Source organism: Juglans microcarpa x Juglans regia, chromosome 5S (genome assembly GCF_004785595.1).
Source record: "Juglans microcarpa x Juglans regia isolate MS1-56 chromosome 5S, Jm3101_v1.0, whole genome shotgun sequence".
NCBI lineage: Eukaryota > Viridiplantae > Streptophyta > Magnoliopsida > Fagales > Juglandaceae > Juglans > Juglans microcarpa x Juglans regia.
This window is the reverse complement of record NC_054603.1, coordinates 29,482,804-29,492,867: the sequence shown is the minus strand read 5'-3', so window position 1 is coordinate 29,492,867 and position 10,064 is coordinate 29,482,804. Positions and strand designations below refer to the sequence as shown.

Here is a 10,064-nt window from a genome sequence, read left to right as displayed (position 1 = left end):
ACACAAGTACTTGGACTGTGACACGTACGGATAGATTACATTACATGAAATACGGACAGAAATATAATTTTTTGATTAAAAAAAATTTCAGCAGGAACTACGAGGAGACTAATATATTTTTTTATTTTTTAAAAATATTTAAAAAGGTTAAAAAAATCTATATATATATATATATATATATATATAAAATTGGAGCGGGGTCGCTGATCTAGTATTATCTTTTTTCACTACTGCGAGTGCATGTCACGTACGAAGCGGTCTTCTTCAACTTCTTCTTCTTCTATTTGGAGGCATCAGTACGTGTCCCAGAGCGACTTCGTAAATAGGCGATTTGTTTGTCTCTGGGAGGAAGGTTTTCTTTGATGCCACTGCTGCTCACGAACACATCAGCCCAGTTCCTAAGTTTGGGAAATTCCTCTCTTGTCAACAACTTTGTATCTGAAGCTTCTTCAAATATTCCCAACCAAAACCCTATGATGCTAGCAACAATGTCTACAAATCCAATCGCCTCTCCTCCAAAATACTTATTTTCTCCGATCTCGTTTTCCAGATGCTTTAGAAGTTCACATGCTTCTTTTACAGCATTCTCATGCTGTTTCTCTTCACCCCAGAGAGCATTGTGTATGCCAGGCAAACACTGCAAAAGTAGATAATTAAAGAGAATATTCTGAATATATAACGGCACCATTAACATTCCAAGAAGGAAAAAAGATATATATGATCTACCTTTTCGTCAATGAATTTGGCCCAGAAACGTGCGTTGGCTCTCTCGTAGGGATCTTTGGGAAATATGGGATAGCCTTTCCAGGTCTCATCGATGTATTCCAGAATAACCTGGGACTCAGCTATAGGCTTTCCATTGTGTACCAGCACCGGAATTTTCTTGTGAATGGGGTTGTATTTGAGAAGGGCAGGACTCTTGTTGGTTAACTCTTTTGAAAATATTTGTATTGGATTCCTTTCAGTTTTAGAGCCATCTCTACTCTTCGACTAAAAGGGCTTCCCCACACACTAAACAGCAAGACTTCTTCGGCCATAATGGAACTTAGATCTTCCGAGTTAATCCAAGTCAATAATAATGCCGAGTTTTCAGATACTGTTCTTTCTGGGTTTCTTGATCCTATTTTATAGATAAAGCCAAGCCATATATCTCAACGGTTACTTGGCCAATAAGGTTCTACAGTCGCAATAAATTTTAAATGTGGGTGGTGGCCGTAGTTGCCGGTACATGAACATGACTTGCAGTACTGATGGTCAGATATACTTGGGAAACAAGCTGGAAACAAGCTGTATAACAAAAACAAATGCATGTCATGCGTCCTTCCTTACCTCACCACGGATAAAGAAAAACAAACAAACATGGTTTCCGGTGGGTTGGTCATTTCATTACAGAATGTCCATTACTTACGGAGGACAAAAAGAAGCCCAACACACCTCAAAGCTAGGCCGATAAACCAGGGTAACAACCAGCACAGAAATGTGGCAGCACGAGTGTTTGCTTTGAGGCATGGGAAAGCGGAGGGTAATAATGATGTAATTACAAGTATATTTTCTCCATTTCTTCAATTGAGTACTATGTTGTTAACATTTAGGACTACTCATTTATTTGTCTCTATGGATTATATTGACGTAATCACTGGAATTCTTCCTCTTTTCTTTAATAAAGCTACTATTTTGTTTGACTAGGGGTTTACCCACTCGTTTATTTTCAATGGATTATGCCAAGTTTTGTTCTGTTGAAGCTGAAAGGATGGATTACAACTTACTGGTCTCAACCCTAACAGGAGATTTAGTGACCTGCAACAAGATTTTGCATAGATGTCCAATAACAATTAGTGGGAGGGAAATACTAGCTAACCTGATAGTTTTTTCTATGATTGGGTTTGATGTGATATTGAGAATGGATTGATTAGCTTCCAGTTATGCCAGTATTGATTGTTTTAAGACGGAGGTGGTGTTCAAACCTCCAGAGGTCGAGGAGTTTCGGTTTATGGGATCCAGAGTGCGTGCCCTTCCACCAGTTATATTTGCTGTCCAGGTTGGTAATTTAATACGTGATAGGTGTCAGAGATACTTGGCCTACGTGGTGGATGAAACAAGAATTGGAGTTAGATGATATTCATATAGTGAATAAATATCCATAGGTATTTCCTAAAGATGTGTTTCGGTTATTGATAAGTGTTATTTTAATGTGATTTTTATCACTCTTTTATCTATGAAAAGTGTCATTTTCCGATCAATACTATTGATTTTATTTCATTTTTACATATTTTTATTTATTTTTCTGGATTTGAAGGTATGAGAAGATTTAGTGCAAAATGAGAACATTTTGGTACAAAAGAAGAGGTTACAGATCTAGACCGATGAGAGGCAACGAGATCTGAAGAGAGCTGATGAGAATTAGGCAAGGAGCCTTGTCCTGTGGGCAGCAAAGAGATTTTTCTCGCCCAAAGGCGTGAAGATTTACCACTCGGTAGGCGAGGAGACTTGCGACCAAAAGGCCCGAAAACTTAGCGACAAGACTCTCGGCGGTTAGATTGGGTGACTAATCTAAACAACCAACTTAAAAAACCAACCTAAACGATATCGTGGGTAACAACTAGAAAAGACGAGAGTAGTCTTTCATCCCGATCGGGAGTCTTTCCACTCGGTAGGCGAGGAGAGGGCCGTGTAGTCCTTGTGACCTCCATGCCCATTCACTTGTGACCTCCACGCCCGTTCACTTGTGAGCTCCACGCCAGTTATATTCAGCGCACACGACATCAACTCGATGGGATAATTTCTCCAAACCGGGATCAATTTGCTGCTGAACACCAAATCCGAGTTCTAAAATCAATCTATTGGAGACTAAATCCTCCTAAATCCGCAATTCAAGTCGCATATCACTGAATCTTCCATTTTAGATAATCCCATTATTCTTGGGATAATTTCTTTTTATGTTAACATCTATCTTTAGAAATTATTTTCCAGATTTTTAGGCTAGATTGTAGCCACAGTTATCTTGTTTTCATATTTGAATTTCGACATCTATTTAATCTCAACTTGTGGGATGAATAGGGGGTTTTTGAGTTCTGAATCAGAGTTGAGAATGTTTATGTTTTTGAGTCTGAGTTTAGAGTTCCAGAATTTATTTTTGAAGTTTTTGTTTGAGAAGGTGGAACTGGAGGGCAGAGGCGAGAGCTGTATGCTTCATCAACCGACTTCGACAAAGAACATCGGTTTTATTCTTTTTAATTCCATTATGAACTAATTTTATTTTTTAGAGCTTTGATGTAGCCTAACACCGAACACACAATTTATATTCCAATTTATTTTATTTTCAATATGTCCATAATTGAGTGTTATTAAAGTTCTAGGATTAAACACTATTAGTTGATTGAAAGCAGATATGATTTACGGTGACTAGTGTGATTTTCAAGAAAAATTCAAACAATTTAATGAGTGTCCAATTAGTTAAATTCACATAGAGATATAGAGTTATTAGTTGGAGATATTTTTAATATTGTTCGAGAGAAAATATTGAATAGTTAAGCGATTTTTATTATCAATTTGAGATAATTGAGATTCTATAACAAGGAAGAATAAACTGTGTGAGATTTGCTAGGTGAAGTCAAATGCTCTAGATCTATTCTTATTATTTTTAAAAATCTTAATTTTAAAGTTTTTTTTTTTTTTTTCTGTTTAATTTAGATAATCCACTCTTCAAATAGTAATTAATTTAGTCAATTTCAATACTCAATAGCATAATTATTCCTTGTGGGTTCGATATCCATTTTCTTTAAAACACTTTACTACTTAATACGATTCTGTGTACTTGCATATATATTTTTATGCGAACAAGTTTTTGGCGCCGTTGCCGGGAAGTAATTATTTGTTATTGATATTGATACCAGCTAGATTTTTACTACTTTAGATTTTATTTTATTTATTTAAAAAAAAAGATTTAATTTTATCTCAGTTTGATCTTTTTCTTTTCAGGAATCAGAAGTGCATGCACTGATCTAGATCGTTAGAGCATACACTTTTCGATCTTGGGATTGAAAGGACCTTACATCGGATCAATAAAGAGAAAAAAGAAAGAGGTCGCCACCTATAAAGGTAATTTGACTGACCAGGAGCACAAAGTATTAAGAGACTATGCGATGCCCTCGGTCAATGAGGTGACGTCCAGTATAAGGTGACCAGCTATATAAGCCAATGCCTTCGAGATCAAGTCGACAATCATTCAAATGATTCAACAACCGTTATGTTTTGGGGGCTATCACAAGAGGATCCTAATGTCCATATTACAAATTTTCTGAAAATTTGTGATACTTTTAAAGACAACGGAGTGACAGATGATGTAATCCGATTGAGATTTTTTCCTTTTTCACATAGGGAAAAAGCAAAAATTTGGTTGAATTCTTTACTGCTCGGCCTCATCACCACCTGAGAGGAGTTGGCAATAAAATTTTTAGCAAAGTATTTCCCTCGGGCCAAGACAACGAAATTAAGGAATGATATTACTACCTTCGCCCAATTTGAGGGTGAATCATTGTATGAGGTGTGAAAGAGATACAAAAACTTATTGCACAAGTGTCCACATCATGACCTCCCCACCTGGCTTCAAGTATAGACATTCTACGATGGTTTGGGACCCACAAATCGATCTGTGGTTGATGCGGCTGCTGGAGGAGCATTAATGAGTAAGACCCATGATGCCCACCTATGGACTTCTAGAAAAATTGACGTCCAACAATTATCAATGCTCTGCTGAGAGAGCAATGCCAAAAAAGGCGGTTGGATTTTTTGAGCTTGATTCTATTACCACACTGGCGGCGCAAATGGCAAATCTTTCACAACAACTAGGTAAGATGAACGTTAATGCTATTCAAACTAATGTTGTTTGTGATCATTGTGTAGGAAATCATTCAAGTGTAGATTGCCAAGTGGGGAATCCTTTTGTCCAACTGAGTCAAGAACAAGCCCATTACGTGTCCAATTTCAAATGTCAAAACAATCCTTATTTAAACACGTTCAATCCCGAATGGAGAAATCACCCTAACTTTTTATCGAGCAATAACCAAGGGCCGGTTAGACCACCTTAATAGTTTTCACAGCAAGAGAAGAAGCCATCACTTGAGGATATGTTCATGCAATACATGCAAAACAGTGATATGGAGATCCAAAACAACTCGGCATCCATCCACAATCTTGAGGCCCAAATCAGTTAGCTCTCCAACATGCTTACCGAGAGGACAACAAGGACTTTACCGAGCAATACTGTAACCAATCCGAATGAGCATATCAAAGCTATAGCATTGTGAAGTGGGCGGACATATGTCCAGGCACAAATAATAAGTACAGAGCGAGATGCAGAAACTGAAAATGTGGAGACCGAGAAGAAGAAAACCGAGGACGAGGTGAAAGAAATCGATTGGGAGGCGACCGACCAGTAAGCTGAGAAGACTAGAGAGAATAAAGGGACTGCAAAATCCAAGAAATCCAGGGAGTTTACTTTTGAAACTTATTCTCCTTCAATTTGTGATCTACCAGTTCATTTTCTGCAAAGATTAAAGAAAAATAAAATAGATAACCAACCGCTGCGCACACTTTAATAGTCGGCGACAAGCCACCTCAACCTTGCATCCAGAACCCTAAGACACCGAAGCTTCGTCGTGCCCAACCAACCATTACCAACCTTTGTGTGAAGCAGAAACCAAAACTACTCTGATTTAAGCCCATAGAATAGAGCAACGCTGCCATAAGCATGCTGCACATCTCCTCACGTACCACTATGCATCACCGAGTAGCACCCTTGTGACACGCACCTTGCACCACCCCGAACCACCATACCTAACCTGTATTCGTCGTGCGCCTCCATCACAGCGCCTTCACCCCTCTCGATTACTCCCTGTCGGCATGGTCTTCATGTTCTCTCCCTCTCTCTAAACTCCACCGCCTGCCACGGAGGAGGCTGCCGTGGTTGTATCTCACCAGCCCAGCTCCTGTACCTTCCCATATTCCTTGCTCTCCCTCGGTGAATGTTCTTTCCTATTATGTCGTGATCTCTCTCTCTCTCTCTCACATCTTTCTCTCACTCTCTCCCTCTCTTTGTGCTCTTCTGCCACACCAGATTGCCGCGCTTGCCGCCGTCGAGCACAACTCAGCCACCCACGTTGCATTGCCTTCTCCCTTGTCTCGTGCGGCAGGTCCCTCTTTCATGCAACTTTGATACGCAATGCTAGTACACCTGTGATGGGTGGGTCGTGGGCCACATGCCCATGTGGTTTCATGACATTACCAAAGTGATTTTATAATTTTAGTAGTATCGGCTTTCGCATCGATTTATTTTGAATTCTTCTTACTTTAGGATGTTTAGTTTTAAATGAGTTGAATTGTTTGATGTTTTATTTTATAGATTTTGTATTAACAATTTTAAATGGGCTTATTAATTATTGTATTATTTAAAGTGGGTTATCTTCAAGAGATTTGAGTTTTAAATATGATTAAGTTAGTTTTCAAAATGAATCTAAGTTGTTTTGCCATATTTGGTAAAATTATTTTATGATAAGTTAAGATTATTTTTAATGATAATAGTCTTTATTAGATTTCTGATAACTAGATAGTTATTAAAACTATTTCTGTAGTATAAATTTAAGTAGATGGGAAGTTTTAACAGTCATTGTAGAAGTTTAGTAACGTTTAATATTCCATATAGGTGACGATTGTATTCATTTTAGCACGATTGTGGAAAGATTCGAAAAACCTAAAAAGTCCAAGTAAGTGGGGTTTCTATGCTAGGCTTTATACGAATTATTGAGACTGAGCTTGAACTTCTGAAAATTTTGCATGTTTTGTTATGAAATGAGAACTTGGGAAAAACAACATCGGTCGTTTATTTGCATTACTCATGAAATTTGTATGAAAAAGGAAAATTATTTTCTGACATGCATTTTGTTGACATGAGCTATATTTGTCATGCTGTCTTTGAAATCTGAAAAATTGTGCAATGATTTAGAAAGATGATCCGAATTTTGTTTTCAGTATGTGAAAATGATTTGAATATGTTTCGATTATCTATTTTGTTCTGATATGGCATCTGAAAACCTTTGGCATGGTGTAATGATTTTGTATTTGACTCTGTCTCTGCTCTGCTTTGTTATTCTTTGCTCTGCTCTGTTTGGGTTGGTACCAACTTCTCTGTCTCTGAGTGCACCCACTTTGGAAGCAAAGTGGTTTTATGTGGTCTTTCCTATATGCACACTCGGAGCTCCGAGAAGAATAAGGGAAATATTTCATCTCTGTCTCTGCCCAGTTTAGCCACTAGGGATAGTACAGCCCTACCACGGGGGTTAAACATGGCCTCAGCTTGGTGAGATCTTCTGTTTTGATGTGATGATGATGTTCAGGTTATGTTATGCCAAAATACTCTGGGTTTTGTGTGTTTTAAAACCATCACTCTGTTACGTTTGAAAACATGTTTTGCTTTGCATAATAACTCTGAAAGATATTTTGTTATGCATACTGTACTCTATAAATGCTCATGTTTGCACACTGGTATATGTCTTCTGCTTACTGAGTTGTTGATAACTCACCCTTTATCTCCATAACATTTTTCAGATAATTTTGATGGTACAACTGGGGATCAAGATTAGAAATCATGTATAAGGCTACGTGAGCATAGTGGATTAAGTACAAAGATGGTATTTTGGTTATTGATGATTTTATTCAATAGTTTTGTTTTGCTTAGTCGACTTGGTATTTTGGAAGGTTGTTGTTTAATTTGAGATTTTTGTGGTATTTAAATTTATCAGATTGGAGTAGTTGATTAGAAACAGTGGGTTTTATGTGTCATTGAGAATTTTGGAGTCTATGACTATATGGTTGAGACATGTTTTTAAGCGACGAGGAGTAACTCTCCGACCCCTCCGGGACCGGGGCGTTACATCTATTCTGTTCCATTTGGTGCATTGGAAACTTACAGAGAATCTTTTGAATCTCATCTGCTATAGTCTGAGGTAAATAATTTATGTATTCTATTTTTGTGGAAATTCAAGTAATAAGCAAGAGCAGCAGCCTGCACAATACACACAAACAACAACCATGTTTAACTTTTCTTTGAATATCTGCTGCTGTCCAGAATTTATGTTGTGAGTTTCACCTTCCTTTTCTCACATCTTTCTTCTATATCTTGTGTATTTGAGTGGATGATCATAAGGAAGGAAAATATGATTTGTAAATAGGATTAAACCCACCTGTGATGTTTTCTATTTGTGCTGCAGCAGTTTCCCCTTCATTTTTAGCTTATATCTTCGCTCTACAAAGCTGGAACTTTGGCTTAAATTTAATTTGTAAGAAGACTAAGTTCAGTTTAGATTAAAACTCCATCATTTTCCCCTCTCTTAACTCACGTCTAGCACCTAAAAAGATAGCAGCAACACACTTCCAAGTTCTGAAATTTTCTGCAACAGATTCTGTCATGGTGTCTTCCAACCTCATCTGTCCTTACATGTTTCCCCTTATACTTTTTTAGTTGGGTGTGTAACGAAGTGGAGTGAAGGTAGAAACATGCATAATTCGTGCAATCTACTGCTTGAAGAGGTGAGATGATTTTCTGCCTTGTTTTGTTCCAAGCTGTACAGTACAAAAAGGTTCTGCTATAGTTTTAACCATACTTCTTCCTCTGTTTGAATCACTTTTTAATTATGTTTAGGCCTCCATTTTTATGTGTTAAACTAGTAGAGATCAGTATGTATTTTTTTACCTTCTACTCAAGCTAATAACTAAGTAAACAACTAAGGATTTCATTCTGGTAAGTTTTCTCTTAGAATTTTCTGGTTTATCAAGATCTATCTCTTGCTGTTTTTATGCTATGTCTACCCATAAATCATGCTTATTTTCAATTTTTCTTCAACGCTAGTTCATTGCTTGTGTAGTTGGGATTATAGTTGAAGGAGTGAGATTTTGAAACAGGCTTACAACTAACTTATTGGTTGTACAAGCTAGTGCAGAAAATTCAGCAACTTTAGCTCTGATTCTTCTTAAGTTCTAGCCCCTTAGTTTGCATTTATCTCATCTCTTTAATTCAACCTTAATATGTGACATTAGGAGTACCAAATGACCTTAAAATCTCAGATAAAAAATGGTATGAATGGGATGGTGGTTGATTTACGGCATTGCTAAAGTAAAGCTAGACGCGATCTTCGTGCTAGTGGAATACTCATGAACAAGTGATGTCATGATTCCCCTACAATAATTTATTTTTGCATGTAGGTGATGTATCTTAGTAGGTTAGTTCAAATGGTGATTTACTTAATATGGAAATTTTGGAACCTTGCGTTGAAAACTGGTTGCTACCACTTCTTAATTATTCAAAGCTGCCTACTGAACTCTGCAAGGGATTATATATAAGGGGGTTGTATTGCTCCTTTCAGGCTAGTGGAGTATTTGGTGTTGGATCACTTGTGGGTTGCTAGCTTCAACAGCTTGCTAGTAAACAGGCAAATTTTGAAACCAGTACTCTTAGCAAATTTTGATTTAAAGGACAGCCATTTTTTTTGCTCTCTCTTTAATCCAGTACTCTGTTACACCAGATTCCATTATCCTATCTTTGCAATATTTTTTTGAGTCCTAATGATTTATATGATGTATTGGCTTCAGGATACATTCACTCGAGCCAAACAATGGGTTCAAGAATTGCATAGACAAGGTAAGGTCATCAAAATTGCTCTCAACATTTCTGAAGTAATTCACTCTTGACATTAAAATCATTTTGGATGATCTTAGACTCACCATGTCTTTTCTTGACTCAGAATATTACACATTTCTTAGATTATATAATTTGATAGTTAACTTGAGAGTGGGCTGATGATTACATGCTGTAATCACAAGTATGTGGCATATATACTATGACTTATTCCATAGAATAACATATAGATGGATAACATTCGCAGCTGCCCTTTGTTCTAATTGATTAACAACTATGAAAGTTGAAATTTTGAAACAGAGTAAAAGAAGCATGCATTGGGTTGACGATGTTTGGAAATAATTGTGAAACATAGTTGTAAGTTTATATTTAGAAA

At 37.1% G+C, this 10,064-nt stretch overlaps 1 non-coding gene and 1 pseudogene across 1 annotated transcript; both read right to left on the bottom strand.

Annotated features, from left to right (window-relative positions):
• Positions 1–250: 250 nt before the first annotated feature.
• On the bottom strand, positions 251–1,071 carry LOC121268108 (annotated as a pseudogene).
• A 3,415-nt stretch (positions 1,072–4,486) lies between these two features.
• LOC121268732 lies at positions 4,487–4,593 on the bottom strand. Its single transcript, XR_005941243.1, has one exon. It is a non-coding gene; the product is annotated as a small nucleolar RNA R71 (small nucleolar RNA).
• Positions 4,594–10,064: the final 5,471 nt, after the last annotated feature.